The following is a 15,931-nucleotide window of genomic DNA, read 5'->3' on the forward strand; positions in this document are numbered from 1 at the left end:
AAAGTGCACTGTCCTAGACAGAGCATGAAACATAATACGGGAGAGTGAGTAAAGCTTTTGCGGATCATCTCTCTCCATCCTCCGAGTGTGATAAATAATATGCGTTGAAATAATCCTACAGAGAGGATGACAGTTGCTAAGTTAACTGTCAATGTAATTACGTTCATGAGGAAATCAACAATATTTATTGAAAATTTCTTAAAATTTAACATAAATTGATTGCCCGGAGGAGCATCAAAATTTTTGATGGACTGAATTTACGCAGTTTTTGTAATGAATCCAATAATATTTGACAGCTTTCTAGTTCTTTTTTACCTCCAGGTTCGATTTTGTGAGAAAAAAAACAGACGGAAAAATAAGTTTTAATCAGCGAAATAAATTTGTTAGAATTTCTGAACAAAATACCGTAATTCGGCACGCTATTTTATTCGTGACAGTAATTTTCGTGTACAAACAAAAAACTAGCGAATCGATTTTTTTTTTCATGTAATTTGTATTTCAGCCGTTGAGTGGGGAGAGAATCATTGTCATTGTCGCTCAGAAAACGAAGCTAAATGTGAATCGTCATGGCTCCTATGCAACATGACGAGATTTTTTGAATTTATTTTTCTTATTTATGGGTTGTTAACGTCGTATCAACACAACAAAATTAATCATCCTCTGAATTGCATGATGTTTATAAATGGTTTCGTTGAACTTTGCCTTCAAATTTTCCGTCAATTTCATCCTTGAAGCTCTTCATTGAGTCGATACATAGTTCTTCGCTTTCAAATCAAATCTTGTAATGTGCAATAAACCTAACTTCGTTGGCTAAGACGTCAATAAGGTCTAATCATCCATACTCACAGTAACTTCATACTTGCCTTAAAAAAATGCTTTAACCGTCTTGTTCAGCCGTTGTTTTTGGGTTATGACTTGTTGATCTGGTATTGCCGGGAGTCTCAACACACTTTGATGGATCTTATCAAAAAGTATCTTACAAACGACCTAAGCAATGGCAAAAATTTCTCATCATGCCTTTTGACATCCAACAGCTGGGACCAAGGTATATCTGAGTCACCCAGTTTTTGCCCCATAAAATTCGTCTTGAGTATCTTGAATTCATTGTCCAAACCTTGTCAACTGCTTCAACGAATTGAAAATCGCCGTATCGCTGAAATCAAATCGCTTTGAAAGTCATAGTCATAGAATAGTTTGAATAAGTCAATATACGATTGGCGAATTGATTATGGTTATTCTTAACTTGGAATAAAAAAAATAGTTTAGGCTCTTCAAATCGCTTAAGATATCGCTTAACAACTGCATCCAACGAAAGGCATCTCGTTGAGTTGCGTTCATTTTTTTATAAATCAATGTATCTTTGTATGCACTGTAATAAATTCAATATTTAAAATTGAATTTAAAATAAAATCTGTAAATTCTGTATCTTTTCTGAAAATCAGTAATTCTGTATATAAAGATTCTGTGTCTGAAATTTGACGAAAAAGCTGTAAAATACAGAATATTCTGTACATGTGCCAACCCTGTGAAAACGAAGACTTTTATTATTCCTTTTCCTTCGATCGTCGAGAATCACTATTTTCAGCTATGTTTTCAAGTAGTCGGTACTCGCAGCCGCATGACAATCGTCATCATTTATGTGCAACGCGAAGATGAATATTACATGTCGCTTCGCATTGAGGGGATGACAACTTTTATTTTTCTTCTCCTTCGTATGACGAGAATGGCTGCTGACACCTCCGCATTCAGAGATTCATTAATTATATCACTATTGTCATTCAATTCACTGTATTTTTCTAATACGGGTAAGCAGAAAAGGTTAAGTGAGCAAGAACATAGACAAATTTTGGCCTTCCGGAAGACAAGATGGGAGATCATGTCTAAAGATTGTTTGAACGTATGACGAGGTTCTTTCACATTGCGCTTCTTTTTTGGTTATTTTAAAAAAAATTTTTGCGTTCGTAAATTTTACTGAAATTTCCACAGGCGATTTTCTCAGACTAGAGAAAGTTCATCTTGGACGGATGGTACTCTTCGAAACCACCGAGTAATGAAGCACTTGCCAAATCCACCCACGGCAGATTTTGCAATTACTGAGAAATACAGGGATCTTGTATTACACGACTCGGTATTAGACGGTTCAAATCGAATTTTAATATTAGGAGATCGAGATTTAATGGGCAAATTAAGTCAAGACACACTATTCGTCGACGGAACATTTGAAAAAGCACCAAATATGTTTTACCAACTCTATACAGTCCATGCCAAAGTAGGAAATTCGTATCCACCATGTGTGTATATACTGCTGACGAAGAAAAATGAACAAACGTACTTGGAGATGTTTAATATTTTAAAAAGGTTAGTTCCAGATATGGCTCCTGAGAGGATACTTCTGGATTTCGAAAAGGCTTGTATGAATGCTGCGAGAATTGTTTTCCCGGAAACCACAATTAAAGTTTGTTATTTTCATTTGTGCCAGAGCATTATAAGAAAAATTAATGCAGTTGGCCTAAAATCGGAATTTGAATCAAATATTGATACAAGATTGAAGTTGAAGTCGTTGGCAGCATTGTCGTTCGTTCCAAAAGAAGACGTACTAGATATTTTCAATAGCCTTGCTAGTACTTTTCCTGATGAAGACAGATTTAACGAAGTTCTGTCCTATTTTTTTCAACTTATATACAAGGTGCCGCCGGAAGAGGTCCACAATTTCATCCTCGAACATGGAACCACTACGACCACAGCTCTCGATCAATCACCAAGGACTACTAATTGTTGCGAAGGATTTCACAATGCCCTCAGTTCTATATTTCATTGCAGTCACCCAAGTGTGTGGACTCTTTTCGATGGATTGAGACGAGATTTAGCCTATCATAAGCTTACATTAGTGAACTCTGAAACTAACCAACTGGAGCCTACTAAAAGGAAATACAGGAAACTTTACGCGATTGTAGCCAGCTCAGTAGAAAAATATCATGGAACAAAGGACAAGTTATCTTATTTAAGGACAATAGCTAATATACAATAATTAATATTCCTCTTTATCAACTATTACAATGGACTTTAAATGAATTTTCGATTATGTTTCAAACTAACCGGGCAATCAGTGGAACACAGGTTTGCGTGCGAGACACCGCCGCTTCCGACGCCGAGTCGGCATTGTATTTTTTTTATTCGTTTGAAATAAATTAATAATAAAAATTGCGCTTTCTGCCGTGCAGAAATTATACCTATAATGTTTTTTCAGCGTGGCTTCATTCGGTGACCACGATTTTTCACATCAGTCTATTTCTAGTAAGCTTGCATGATATAAAACTTTTTTCTCTGCGGTTGTTTCTGCTTTTTTCTTTTACTTGGCGATTTTTTCCGGTCACGGATCTAATTAGATTTTCACTATTTCAGACTACGTTTGTTATAGATAAATTAACACATTTTCATAATATCATAATCACTTCGAACAGCAATGAAATCGCATACAAAAGCATTACAAAAATTCCTGATTTGTTTACAAGACTACTGCTGTTGGATACCGCCAGTCAAAACAAATGAATCACATGATCAATTGGAGGACTAGCACCCATTTGAGAGCAGTGTTTATGTTGCAAAATCCCACCACAACACTTGACTCTGAATCGGCAAACGATTATGTGGTTCTCCAGCGAAACTGTCAACGCAAGAAAGAGATTGAGGTTGTGGGAGAGAAACCAATCAAGAGATAAAGAGAGAGAAATGAGCGAACTGCATCGACGGTTTCCCACCCCAAAGGTAACAACAACATAATGTATACCATCCTTCCCCCCCTGTTGTCACCTCTTCGTTCGCAAAATCCTGCGGCACGCGCTGGGCGATTTCGCGAGCATGAGAGCGGGAGTGCGCTGGGCAACCATTTTCCTCCGAAACTAGAACTCATGCACAGGTTCTAAGAGGCTGATTTTCTCCGTGCTGGTTTATTGTGTTTTTTCATTCGCTACCTAGTGCTACGGTTTTCCGTTTCAGCTCCGCGCGTTGGTCCATACATCACATCATATATGTGTGAACACTGTGCAATTTTCCAAGAAGCAAAAAAGGTTCAGTTTAGAGTTTCTCGTTTTCGTTTGCCTCGTTACTCAGTGGAGAAAAACACAATCTGTTAGCAGTTTGTTTCGCAAAACGTTGTGTTCGAAACTAGAACGGAGGCAGTGAATGTGATAAGATTGTTAAACTTGTTAAAAGTGTGTGAAAATTTGAAATAGTCAGTGAAACAGAGCGATACTATGCAGAAAGCCAGTTAGAATTAGGCTTTTTTCCAGCCGGGAACGAAGCAACCGATAATTCAATTAACGGAAGGAAAATCCTGCTCAAACAAAATCGCCAAAATATTTCCGCCCTTCCTTCAGGCGGCAAGTGGCAGCGGCACGTATTATTAGGTAACATCGACAGTATTAAATCGTACATATATAACTGAAGCGGTAGATAGGAAGATTGTGTGGATAGTCGATAGTCGAGATTAGTGTTGTCAAAATCCTGTATATGAAGATATCGATCTACGCAGAAAATAGGTTTTATCTTTGGTTCAGTTCTTTCCTTTGAGATTTTTTATACCGGATCAAATGAATTTCAAATATCCAGCTTCATATGTTTTGTTTTCTGTATCATATTGCGACAGTGATTAGATGACAACTGATTGGATTTGGATAATTGGCTGATTGGATAATTTGCATTCACTCATCTATGATTGACGCGAGTTGATTGAAACACTCCCAGAAGTACTAAATTTTCAACGCGCGGTATTTTTCATCAATCTTAACATTACAATTCTGAAGTGAACAAATCAGTTTTAGGGACCATATGTACACATAAATATCGAAAAACTGCTGCAACGAGTCAATTGACGATATGGATTTTTGTAGCTTTCTGTAGATTTTTGACGTAGGACTACGTCATACATTGAGGGTACCCAATCAGAAAACAGGTCACGTTTTTATGAAATAAAGTTAACGTTGATAACCATTTTTCCTGCGAACGGATCTAAACGATTTGCATACCAATCGAATCGGTATTTTTTTAAGATTTGTTTTATATGCTATACATTACAATCCCATAGTCTGTTAATGGTTTAAATTGATGAAATTTGGAAGCATGCCCATTTCCCCATACATTTGTTCTGTCCATTTGTGTGCTATCCCGAACAGAGCCGTTGATTACGGGCATCTTAGCAGCCGCTAGAGGGATAGCGAAAAGAGAATATTTGCGAAGCAAACTCCACCCTGGAATAGTAAGTAAGCTGTCGCTAGCGTATAAGTATTGCATCTCCTCTGAGGAAAATGCTCAGAATCTTTCTGTGCCCGAAACAACAAAAGTCGCTTATTCTGCTCGTTTTGTGAACGCTTGCGAATTTTCCACTTGAAGTGCATCTGGCATTGCAATTAACACAACTATCCGAGCTATGGTAAATCAGGCGAAAGAAGAGAAGAATGCAAATGATTATAGGTCGCTTCTAGCCATCAGTTTTTTGGGATTGTGGCGTTGTTTGTTTTCGTTGCGCGAAACTTAGAACTTGTTCATTTCCTGTACACCCAGGTTTCTTTTTACGCGGGGGATACGTACCTCGTAAAAAAACCGCGTTAATTGGAAAATCCGCGTAAAAAAATACGCGTTAATTGGAAAATACGCGTAAAAAAAAACCGCGTTAATTGGAAAATCCGCGTAAAAAAACCGCGTTAATTGGAAAATCCGCGTAAAAAAACCATGTCACCTAATGATAGATATCAAATGGGACTTTCCTTACGTAGAACGGAAGTACAAAGTTGAGTGTTACTCGCTTCCGAAAACCAGGTAGCTATAGTTCGGTTTTCCTCACGAATGAGGACATCTGCTGTTGCTAGAAGATTCCCTTGTGATTTGTACACTCTACTGCCGAGGCACGTGCAGTACCACTGTTGGACCGTCCAGAGCTAAGTAGACAGGGAAATCCATTCACGAATCGCTGCCCGTAAAAACCCCGCCCCGTTGTACAGCCCGCTGAGCTACCCGTTACCTAACACCTAAAATCCACGTAAAAATCGTGATAAGGTGCAGCACTAATTTCCTTCATAAGCGCTAAGCTCCGTTACAAGCACTAATTACCGTAATATGCTCTGAGGGAACATAAGAGAAAAATGTGAACTGAGGAGGAGATATGATATTGCACTGGTCCTTTTTTACGCGTTAATTGGAAAATCCGCGTTAATTGTAAAATCCGCGTAAAAAAAAACCCGCGTTGATTGGAAAATCCGCGTAAAAAAAACCTCGTAAAAAAAACCGCGCAAAACAAAACCGCGTAAAAAAAACCTGGGTGTACATGTGAATAGAACACCTTCGACACTCTTGCCATTCGTATTTGCTCTCGTGCGCTTCGGCTCTGTTCCGATGCAACAAGCTCCTAGCTTTGTTGACGGCTTTGACCGACAATCGGGAAACGATTTTTCATAAACGGTCATTCTCGTGATGTTTCATTATTATCGCTGCAACTGTGTGCATCTGTTAGACGCGTGTTTGATGCTTGTTGAATGGCGATGCACGGAGGATGCCTCTCGTTAAATACTCAGTGCAATGCGTGCATTGACATAAAGAAATAAATTGCGACATATGACCAATTAGTGTATTGTTCTCGCAAAGGCAAGAAAGGATAGTTGCTTCTCGGAATGATTCTACGAAGCCACGCAAGCCATTAAACCTTTTCAGAGTCCCCGGGACTTTTTACTAAAGTTCTACGTCCTGTGCGGTCGTGTCCCGGATACAGCCCCTCGATTTTTTTCATAACTGTTTGAAATAAATTGTAACATGAAGCATATGCATCAATTAGAATAGATGATGCACTTATATTCCTATTCTATTTGTACGTGGTGACCACCACTCAAAAAAAAAGCACGCCCGCGTATATCTGTTCAACATGGATTCGTGAAGAAAAGATCTACTGTCTCAAACCTTATGTGCCAAAACATCACTCATGGAGCAAATGGATAAGCGTTGCCAAGTGGACTGTATATACTTCGACTTCTCAAAGACGTTCGACAAGGTACCTCATGGCCTTGGCATTCCAAAGCTCAGGCACCTGGGACTTCCAAGCTGGATAACAGAATGGCTAAGTTCGTTGGAAACGCTTGCTCACGTATGTACAGCATCCTCTCAGGAGTTCCTCAGGGCAGTATTCTCGGCCATCTTATTTTCATTTTTTTTGTAAATGACCTCACCGAACGTCTGAAATCTGGATAGCAGTGAAGCAGTGAAGTTGTACGCTGACGATTTGAAAATATACAGAACAATTTACTCAGTTCTCGACTGTTGTGCTTTGCAAGTTGATTTCGATGAGCTCACTAGATGGTGCTCAGCTAACGGAATGCAGCTGAACATCACGGAATGCAAATCAATTACTTTCACTCGCTGCCAAACTTCCATCTATTTCAACTATGAGATCGCCTCTAAAAACATCGAACGCGTCAATAGCATCCGTGATCTCGGTGTCATCCTTGACAGCAAATTGAAGTTCGACGAGCACATTGGCACCACCGCCGCGAAAGGATTCGCAGTACTAGGATTCATTCGCCGGAACTCGCAGACATTTCAGGATCCATACACGCTGAAGACATTATATTGTTCCCTAGTACGGAGTATCATTGAATATGCGAGCTGTGTGTGGTCTCCCTATCACGCAGCGCAAATGGTACGCATTGAGAAAGTACAGAAAAGCTTTATCCGCTACGCGCTACGAGGTCTTCCCTGGAACGATCCGTCTGACCTCCCCGACTATGTAAGCCGCTATAGACTGATCGATATTGAAACCTTACAGTCAAGACGGACAAAAACCCAACGTCTGTTCGTGTTTGACATATTGACCGGCAACATGGATTGTTCTGAGCTGATACAGAATGCACGAATCTACGCTCCATCTAGACGCCCAAGGGGGTCTCCGTAGCCATATTGGTTGCGCGTTCGCTTAGTAAGCGATCAATCGTGAGTTCAAAACTCAGAGCTCTCATTGACCATCTTTGTGTTGTTACAGAATAACAACGTCCACGCAACAATCATCAGCGATGGAGATCGATCCACGGTCGAAATAAGATCGATTCATCCATACAACTGCTCTGCTCTGCAAGACACATCGGGCTGCTGTTCTATAAATAACTCAACAATGATCAATCAACTGTCTCCGCTGTCCGGTCTAACTGGATAATGGAAGAACAGAACGAAAACTCTTACGGCCTATATGGCAACTGTGTAAATGTGTACCATATGCAATGGTATAGAAGGGAATACTCTAAACGCCGAAAACATGGCAACTGTGTAATGTGCTAATTATAGATATGATAAACATGTGACATGTACACGATTGAAATTCGGCTCTGTTACAGCTAAAATGCTAATGAGCCTAAAATAAACAAAAGGAATAAAAATAAAATCTAGACGCCTTCGAGACAGACAACTCCTAGTGATCCTTCCACGCAGGACCGCCTACCGTCAAAACAGTCCTCTACTTAAATGTTTCCGTGAGTTCAATGTAGTGAATAATTGTTTTGATTTTAATATAGCGAAAAATGTGTTTCAAAGTAGAATTAAGGAGCTACCCTTAGTAAACAATCTGTAGGAATCTTCAAATCCAAGACGGTGAAATAAATGAAATAGCCACCATAAACATATGTAAACTTTCGAACAAAATTTTCCATTATTAAAAAAAAAGTCCAGAGAAAGTTATTTTGCGTTGGGATAAAAAAAAATCCCAGGGGTTATTTTCATTCATTTTATAGATGAAAAAGTCCACTTAATGTTAAAGATTGAATAGAACGTAATTATCCGATATCGTTATCTCAAATGAAACAAGCGATAAACAACTGTTGCCGAAAAGCAACAATAGGAAGGATGAAACGCAGAACGCAGATGTCAATTGATGTCAGAGTGCGAAGAGATTTTAAAAGTTTCAATTGCTTAGTTCGAGTATTGAAAAATGAAATACTAGAACATTTATTGTGAACCTTAATTTTACATATTTTCATGTTTTACTTATAGTTTATAAACAAAATGCTTTCCAAGTTTTGTTATATGTGTTTTGCGTCAAAATGACGCGTGTTCGTAGAGATAAATATATAAGACACGTCCGTAAGCCTAGTGTTAATATTATGTTCCCCATATATGTCTTCCTTAAATCCCGCCTCACTTCCTCGAATGCACATGCCCATTCTTCTTTCCCTTTCCTATACATTAGCAGAACTTAGCACCCAATGAGATCAGTTCACTACAGCAGCTAAACGAACTTCCTAAGAGAGCAGTCGTGGCCAGAGATGCCAACCTTCCTGATTTTTCAGGATTTCCCAGACTTTTTGGCACACTCCCTGATTTGCTGACGAACACTCGATTTTGCCCGATTTTACAGAAATGATCCTGATTTTTCCTGAGTTTTGTACTTTTTACTTCATTTACAAATATATCTACGAATTTGCAGACCTTAAACTTTTGTCACAACCTTTTATACCTGCTGCAGGCTCTTTAAAATAGTGACAAAACATTATTGATTTCAAATTATAAACGATTTGAAATCGATTTGAAAAATTATATTAGAGAGAGAGAGAGAGAGAGAGAGAGAGAGAGAGAGAGAGAGCAAATGACAAGCTCTGATTAGTTTTGATCAAACTAGGAGTAGTTGGGGCAAATTGATCACCTGCTTGTTTGGTAGTATAACTATTGACTATAGATGCCGTTTCGATACCTTATGTTTGAAGAATTTAATGACTTTTGAATCACCTTCAGTACTTCAGTAGAGCTGTCGCATGTCAAAATATAAATAAGAACAGAAATTGTTCTCTCATTGTATCTAAGGAGTTTCTCGTGAAATTTAGCCAATATGTTGGATAAATATGTTAAATAAATCATCTGTTTGGCCGACTGTTCACATATTCTAGGAGAGGTGAATAGATAATTTGTTCAATTTCAACGAATAATTAGCATAGAAATTACATTGATGCTCGAGGACAAAGTGGTCATCGGTGCATAACGACTTACAATGTCATCACATTCTGCTCTTGAAGAGGTTCCTTTTATGGCTTTGACTCTGGAAAAATATGCCACTCCAACTAAACGAGGTCTCATTATGTGTTTCTTACTACGTTGTTGTATACATGAGAAAATTTAAATTGAGACTCTAGGTGAATAGGCCAAGCTTTTTTCAACCATGCACCTACTATATCAAACATGATTTGAACAAATTTGGACGAAAAAAACGCATAAATTTATCCCATTGAGCCTAATATTTGCTAGTGACCACTTTGTCTCCACTAGGTGACTACTTTACCTCAAAGCAAAAAAAAAATCGATTTTTACCTTTTTTTTCTAATAATGTAAAATGTACTATTTTGAATTTTTATAGTAAAAGCCGAGTGCTATCTTGAACAACAATGAGTTTAACTATGATATTCTTCGAAAAACGGGAATAGAAGCGGTATGTGGAAGCTGGAAATGGGCATATTCCTTAGGGTGACCACTTCCCTCATATGTATTGAGGGAATGCTTCAGTGCAAATCGGTAAAACTGAGTCATCCAATATACGAGGTCTGTTCAAAAAGTCGATTGGTTCGTGAGTTACAGCATTGAGAGCACTTTTGTTATTGTGAAAAAAAAGGAAAAATCACAAATCAATGAAAACGATGGAAAAATTGAATGAATTGGGCTTCGAATTGCTTCCGCATCCATCGTATTCTCCAGATCTGGCCCTGAAGAGAATGCTCGCTGACAAGAAATTTAAGTGATTACCGAAACTGAGGCCTATTTTCGAAAACCGAAAGAGTAGGGTAAATGATGTTGGTTTGTGCAATTTAGGGTGTTTTTACGCAGTAAAAAATGCAAATCGATTTTTCTTCATGAAAATCATATATAATCAATACGAGTTTGGGTTTGTTGAAAAGCCCCAAGTCTCTAGTTTCTAATACCACCATAAGGCGTTGAAATTATTAAAATTTATATGTTTTTTAACGATTTTCCTCAAAGAGAAATTATGATCATGCTTTGACCACCTCTGATCATAGTTTGTCTAAAAAATGATCATGGTTTGTCCGGTTTTAGAAATCTTGAAAATCGAATTTTCGAGTAGATGTTGCATTTATCATTGTTTGAGTTTACTGTCATCATATTGATCCATTCATAATTTAGGCTTTCTTCAGAATATTGCTATTTATTGGGCATTTTAAAAGTGTTCACCTCAACACATTCAACATAGAGAAACTTATTTCTTCTATGTGCGAAGAACACAATAAACAAACTGCAGCGCACCAAGCGGTTGCCATAGAAATCATGTGGACAAAACAACATCAATTATTTGGACAACTCATGATCAGAATTGAGGTCATCGAATTGAGTTAATTTAATGGTTTAGCTATGAAAATCAGATATAAATGGTGTGCAAGCATCATGTTTACAATATTTGTGAGTGTTATAATCCAGAAAAGGTCTGAACACGTGCCAAATAATCATCTGGCGATTGATTCAAAATTAGCTTAAATGAGGGGCGCATTGACATCAATAGAAAGTGTATTTTGTCATCCTTTAAAACTTGTGAATCCGTAAAAATATACTATAAAACTACTGTAAATCATGGAAAAGACAATTTTATTTATATGTTTTGAAACATACTTGGTTGGACAAAGGTGTGCTGGATAAGAGCATTCAAAGCAGTGGACAAACCACGATCGTATTTTCGACTGGACAAACCAAAATCATTTACCTTACTATAAAAGTGGTATCGGAAAGTTGCAAGATCGTTATAATCGCTGTATTGCTTTCGAAGGCAATTATGTTGAATAATAAAATTAAATTTTGCAAATAAAATAGTTTTACTGTGTTATCTTACAAACTTTTCAGCCGAACTGTTATATTCGATTCTAGATTTTTTTGTGGCATTATGTTTGTACTCATGTCTCTCACTTATGCTAACAAGTACGACTATTTTGAATGTTCAGTTAATTTTTGACAACTGCTTTTCTTACACGTGTTTCGGTTCATCTTCGATTTTTGTCTATTGCAAAAAATGATCAAATAATCTGTATCAAATTTTGTGTGAAAAACAAAATTAAGTGCGCGAACACATTCCGAATGTTGATTGTGACATCTGGAAGGGTCGAAAAGATGTAAACGACGCAAAGCGTGGCGGGAGCCCGAACACGTAATCCGTAATCCGTGGGTATACAAAAATCGTGATACTTTTAGAGCAGCTCTTATAGATAGAATGGTCCACTCTATCCCATTCCATTAAGCATTTCCATAGCCATAGCCGATTTTGCTTCAGCACTACGAAGGGATTTCTCTAGAGATAGGCAATAGGCAAAAATCAAAAATGACCCAAAACACGTGTAAGAAAGGCAGCTGTCAAAAATTAACTGAACATTCAAAATAGCCGTACATGTCAGCATAAGAGATAGGCATGAGTACCAACATAATGCCACAAAAAAAAAATAGAATCGAATAAACGTAACCTGCGTAAATTCGAATGTCGCGATATTTTTCGAACAGACCTCGTAAGTTCAGTTTAGATTTTTGAGCGGCTCTTCATGGTATGTCAGACCTTACTATATAATGCGCGTCCTCTTCCGACAGTTTCTTTTTTCGTCTTGTGCTCTTTTTCAAGTCTCAGCAAGAACACCTGGTTTGGTTCTTTTCTATTTGAGGTTTTTTGTGTTAACCTTAACTGATTGCTTTCATTCGTGACTCCATTCAACACAATTTCTACCGAAGGTGCAAATGCAATTTTTTGAAGATTTAACTTTGAATTGTTTTATATGAAATTTAATTTGTTTTTCCAACCATTATTTCCAACTGTATGAATTACGAGGATACCCTAATAAAGATGACTCAAGTTTTCGGAAATAAATCTTATTTAGATTACTGAGCCTCAGAGCATTTTATAGTTTTATAACTTATTTATAATAATAAATAACTTATTATTATTTATTATTTATAGGAAAAGGAGGAAAGGTATTCAACCAAACTTCCAATACATGAATTGGATATGAAAAAAATACATTTGTAGGTACGATCGAGTAAGTTCCGTTTTTGTCGGATACTGTACATCACTGATGTCTCTCAGACGAACAACATTTCAATGATAAAGAACATGTTGTAAAAATCTTTTACAATTAACATCTTTGATTAGCGTATATGAAATTAGCGGAAACACGTTTTACATTTTATCCAACTTTAGATAAAAGATATTCATCTCCATTCCATTGCCACTCGACTCGAAACAGAAAATCTCGTAGCATGTGCGACTAACGAAAAGCTCCCATCAAATGCAAACACGTCTTGCAATAAATCACCAGCATTGGCGTGTAATTGCATTTATCCGCGCCACTGGAAAGTGTATTTCTGCCCGATTCGCATTTCATATTTGCGATTTATTGCGCTCGTGCTCGAACGCAACAGTAGCGCTGAACAGTGAATTCTTATCAACTTGTCGCCGACAGTGGATGGATTTATTGTTGTCACTCTAATTATTTAGCCGTTTGTCAGTATCAATTCCGGTATGCGCTGGCCACCGCTGGTCATTTGTGAAAATTGAATCCCACCCAGTTTGGAAGGTTATTTTGTGCGAAAAATGTTGGGTACACATACAACAAGGTCTCATAGTTGAGCTTCGCTCCCATTCACCGTAGATAATTACGATGGACTATATAGTACATCATTCATTCAATGGCTTAGCCATGTGCCCTGTTTGTTTACGTTGACGAGAGGTAAAAATAACAGTTGCAATTTGAGCCAACAAGTTGATAAATCCTAATACCTCGCTGGAAATAGCTGTGTGGACAATGATAATGCCATACTACATGGGACAGACGACACAGTTGGTCGTTTATCATTCCAATGCTGCCACAGATGACATACACCATTCGCTTTGTGCAGATCTCATGATACTCTTATATATGGATTAGTATATTTTCCTTGACTCTTCATGTCCAAGGATGAAACACAATCATTGTATTATTGCCAACACACGTATTGTGCTTCAAAATTTATTCCAATTTGTATCTAGTTTATTTTTCCTGCACTCTTTAGAGGCTTTAGGCTTCTTTAAGTTTGAATGATACACATTTGTTGACATATCATTGTCGTCAATGGATATTTAGTTTATTCTTCATTTCTAACATACTTTAAAAATGAATCAAAAATTTGAAAAGGGTGATTAGAGAAATTACACCTACATGAACCAGATTGATGGAGAGATGGGGAGCACACCTACCGAACTTTTACTCATTAATTCACCATATTTATCATCAATGTTTTCTCCATCAACACCAACAGAATTTATGTAAATCTAAACCGGATGATAGTAAATTTTCCATCTCATTTCCCCTCTTTTCAGAATAATAAACAACAATATCAGCCATCTACATAAACCGCAGCAGAAACATCATTACCACAAGCAAAGAAGTGATTTATGTTCCACCGTTTTCAACCATATCAACAATATGGTGTAGCGTTTAAAAGAAAAAAATGCCATCAGTTGCTTTTTCAGTGCAAACGGTATAGATGAAATCGAAACTGTCAATAAGCATGTAATCTGCTAAGGAGTAAATATTATAAAATGGATATCCAACCATAAACGAAACGAAGAAAAAAAAACATAATATATTTTGTCTGGAGTCAGTGTCAATGTCAATAACAATATATATTTGGTGGAGTGAGTTTTGAGCTGGTCCGTGAATTCCTATACCAGTCACTTCTCGGTCGCAGCCGCTGCCTATAAAAGTCAAGATAAGAGGAACTTGAACTACAACTTTGATTGCAGCCATAAAATCTTAACCGGTAAGTTTAGCCTCATTCTCCCAATCCATCTAAGTAGGGGAGATATCCAGTTTACCATAAAAGCCCATTTTATGACAACAAAATGAAAAGACTATATCGTTTGGCATGTGATCGTTTACATGATACCGGCCGGAATCATTATGAAATGATAGTTTGAAATCCAGACGTGCTGTGGTTGGGCGTGTGGATGGGAGAAAGTCAATGAACATTTTATGTTTTATATATAAAATAGATGAGATTGTAATATTGTTGTACCTTCACTTCGACTACATACATCTATATTATCTTCGAAGCTATCCTGTTCCTTCATCTAGGGAAACAACTAAATCGAAGATCATTTCATCTTACTGTTTTTTTATCGAATGAATTTTATGATTTCAAATTAGTTTTTCACAACTTAATTGGATCAGCTTACAATGTATTGACAGTTTTCATACAGTTGTTAAATAAATCATATAACAAATGTTTGATTAATCAGTCATCCTTTTCTGAAGTTATGAAGCTACCATACGTACGAACAATGGAATTGTTAGTCATAAATAATACATGTATTGTTCCTAGAAATATAGCGGTAGGATATCGTGGTGACCGATATAAGAGACAACTCATATATATCCTAAGCAAATCGGAATGATTACATTTGAACGGAATTACTCAACATTTTAATTGCTACTAACTGTAAGGTCAATCGATTAGCAGTTTGATACAGATCTGAATCTCGAACTGACATTTAAGCCTCTCAATCTCGAAATCTAATTATTCAAAAATAAAACACATAAATTTTAAACATTATTTATACTACATCGATGCTCCACTTCCACCGATATTTCCGATAATCGAGGATGTCGCCGATACTATAACATATATTTTATAAGGTCAGTTCAAACATCGTTCACTTTTTCCTCTAATCAGATGGATGGATGGTAAGATGGTATTTAGATAATATACGGTTATCCATTCCATAGTTGGAAAAGTAAAGTATAATTTTACAAACAATACGGTGCTGAAATTTTTCATACTCTATTATTGGGCGGTGCTCTCAAACGTGAACCCAATACTTTTGAGGGAATTGTACACTACTTTTCCAGACATTTCGGCTGGAAAATTCTTGTATTTTCCTATATACACACTG

The 15,931-nt window shown here is 37.2% G+C and overlaps 1 protein-coding gene across 2 annotated transcripts in view; it reads left to right on the forward strand.

The window, feature by feature from the left end:
- The first annotated feature begins 3,943 nt into the window (after positions 1-3,943).
- Positions 3,944-15,931, forward strand: part of LOC129779246 (sodium bicarbonate cotransporter 3) — a 125,610-nt gene continuing 113,622 nt past the window's right edge. Inside the window, exons 1-2 of one of the 2 annotated variants that reach the window (XM_055786621.1) lie at positions 3,945-4,406; positions 14,357-14,799. The gene's annotated coding sequence lies outside the window, so the exon portion shown is untranslated. Of the gene's footprint in view, positions 4,407-14,356; positions 14,800-15,931 lie in introns of both variants that reach the window. The other variant, XM_055786622.1, reaches the window with a different exon arrangement.

This window comes from Toxorhynchites rutilus, chromosome 3 (genome assembly GCF_029784135.1).
Source record: "Toxorhynchites rutilus septentrionalis strain SRP chromosome 3, ASM2978413v1, whole genome shotgun sequence".
Taxonomy (NCBI): domain Eukaryota; kingdom Metazoa; phylum Arthropoda; class Insecta; order Diptera; family Culicidae; genus Toxorhynchites; species Toxorhynchites rutilus.